At 37.3% G+C, this 3,008-nt stretch overlaps 1 protein-coding gene across 1 annotated transcript in view; it reads right to left on the bottom strand.

The window, feature by feature from the left end:
- The window catches only part of LOC106463291 (ataxin-1-like), a 63,010-nt gene that overhangs the window by 30,019 nt on the left and 29,983 nt on the right, over positions 1-3,008 (bottom strand). The window lies entirely within an intron of this gene.

Below are 3,008 nucleotides of genomic sequence, written 5' to 3' on the forward strand. Positions count from 1 at the left end.
TAAGAAAAAAATAAGTTTATTCCATGAAAGCGAAGTTCTAAAGTAATTGAATCAGCCTGAGTGCACTTTAATAAAAGGAACGTAGTATCTTCAGAAGAAAGAAGACCACAATCGTAAGTGAATCACACCATACTAATATTGCGATAGTATTAGAGAAAATAGTTCGGCTTGTCAACTGAGATTCTAAATTAATTGAATAGGCCTAAGTGGACTTTTGAGAAGAAGAGGAGAACTATACATATACTGATATAACGTTTATGATATGCTTATATTCTCTAAAGTGTGAATACTTTATTGTACATACGTTTAACTTGTTCCAAATATATATATTATTTTGAAAACAAGTAAAGTGTGTGCTGTTTATTCATCGTCGAGTTTATCGCTAACAAGTCACAGACACTTACTGTAGAAGAATCCTAAGCCCAACAACGGCATAGTATATATTTATACTATTGAGAAATAAGTAAAAGCCATTTATTTCGACAAATGAAAAAAAAAACAGAACCCATATACGTATATATGTCAAGAAAGCAAGCGAAATTGCATTCTTTTTAGTTGAAACTGTCTACAATGGATTCGGTAAATCTAACTAAATTATCTGTGGTTTCTCTGAATTTTCTGAATCCATTTTGGACATCCGGTAATTTTGACGTGTTTTCCAAATACATGGAGAGTCGGTTGCTTATTATGCGTTCGAGAATTTTGCCTAAACAGTTAATCGGACTGATCGGTTTATTAGCTGGCTTACTTTCTTTAAGTAACTTGAAGACACGCGCTGGCTTCCATGAAACTGGGATGCATCTGGAACTGAATGATAAGTTGCAAAGAGCTGTTAGGTGTTCAAACAATTGCTGAGAACCTTTTTGGAGTAGTATAGCTTGGATATCACCTTCACCTGGAGCTTTGTTTTTGATAACTTTTATGAAATTGTATCAGCAGTAAAACACGAGAAGGAAGGCAGCTAATCATCACCGCCAACTTTGGGCTACGCTTTTATCAACGAATAGTGGGATTGACCGTCACATTATAACGCCCCCAAGGCTGAACGGGTGAGTATGTTTGGTGGGACGGGATGTCTGATAAGGAAAGTATGCTATGTAGGACAATGAGAAATGGTATCACACCATGTTCTATTGTGTAGTGAATTTTTCAAGACCACTACACATTACTTGTTATTTTTTAAATCTAACTATGTAAAATAAGTAACATTTTTATAATTCATTTCACCTGTGCTTGATAGCTGGAACAATATACAAACGGTTCTGTAAGGAAGTTATATTAAAACAATTCTGAATATTCAAATCAGTAAGTCATGTGACAACCACAGACGATATAAAGTCACAATGAAATGGCATGTATCAGAACTACATTTTGACTTTTCCATAGGTAGTGCCATGCCATCGAAAATTTACCATTTTTTTTGGAATGGTGTGTAAAAGCTTTCTAGGACGCAAAATATTTATATACGCATATCATAAAAATATGTTCAGATACGGGATTTAGAATTTCCAAGACTGGAATATCTCTTCTTCATAATGACTAGAAAACAAAGGAATTTGGATCAACTTGGAGCAAAAGGGCAATCCGGAAAAAAGACCAGCAACAAGTCATACCCCAGCCGTGGTAACCAAAATGCAGATTATTGTAACAAGTGAGGATACACGAACACAAAGGTCAATTATAAAAAGCCGTCCGTCCACGTGCCCAAGGCAAACAATAAGCTACATAGTCTCGAGGTATTTCCGTCTGGAAAAGCAACACAAGTTACATATATACAAGTTGCTTCCACAACATATCCAGGAAAGGAAGACCAAATGTAGAAATCTATACGAAGGTACCTAGCCGGGAGGAAATGACAGTACGGGGTGACATTCGACAAAGCATATGTGAACCTTGATAACGTCTCCTGCCATTTTCTACCGATCAACTGGTGAAAAAAAAAAAAAACAACTAAAAACTGAGTACACGGCAAGTCGTGAAACTCTTTTAAAGGAATTCATAATTATTGCTGGATACTGCACCAAAGGCAAGTTAGGGATCAAAAGAGTGGATACAAAGGTCATGGTAAACTCTGCTAACTATATTACACCAATATTTTGGACCCTTTGTACTACACATAAATACCGGATTTCTAAGGAAACAAGGCCAACAGGATATGGGTTCACTATAACAAGTTAAGGCTTCCAATCATACCTTCCGTTCAGCGATCGCGTACCTCAAACTGATGGAGAATGAAACAGGTATTCATGCTATTCCATAGGAATACATACTAATTAAACCGCCGGACGGATTGCTTGGATTTCTGTGTGATCAGACTGTCAAAACGTGCACTGGGAAACCATCGTTCTCGTACACTAGATGGATTATAGATAGCGTCATGAAGAAGCGGTGTGTTTTGGACAAGACAGCCTTATGGTGGAGCTTTTTGCAATGGAAACTACGCTACAGGGTTATTGTCAAGTCGCACAGTTGTAGGAAAAGGCATGATCGGATATGGTGGAAGCGGTGTGTTTTGGACAAGACAGCCTTATGGTGGAGCTTTTTGCAATGGAAACTACGCTACAGGGTTATTGTCAAGTCGCACAGTTGTAAGAAAAGGCATGATCGGATATGGAAACACGGATCCCAATGACATAGTGAGGTTCCAAAATCGTTTTAATATAGCGTTCTCAATACTATGTAAGATGAGAGCTCGGTATCAATACTGTTTTAGAAAATTCGTGACCTGACATCTCAATTGTTAAAAACCTATCACAAAATCAGAATGTAATATTCAAAGACTTCCATTATGAATGGAAATCTTTTAAGAACGTGATTAAACAAGAAAGCCGCCCAATCGAGCTCGAAACATGTCGGCATGATGGAGTATTTATCTTCCACTAAGTTGATATAATTGGGCAAGAAGACATGTCACTGTCAAGATTAAGGATGTTAATATACATGACATTCTTGTGTGTGTGTGTGTGTGTGTGTGTGTGTGTGTGTGTGTGTGTGTGTGTGTGTGTGTG

This window comes from Limulus polyphemus, unplaced genomic scaffold (assembly GCF_000517525.1).
Source record: "Limulus polyphemus unplaced genomic scaffold, Limulus_polyphemus-2.1.2 Scaffold1369, whole genome shotgun sequence".
In the NCBI taxonomy this organism is placed as follows: Eukaryota; Metazoa; Arthropoda; class Merostomata; order Xiphosura; family Limulidae; genus Limulus; species Limulus polyphemus.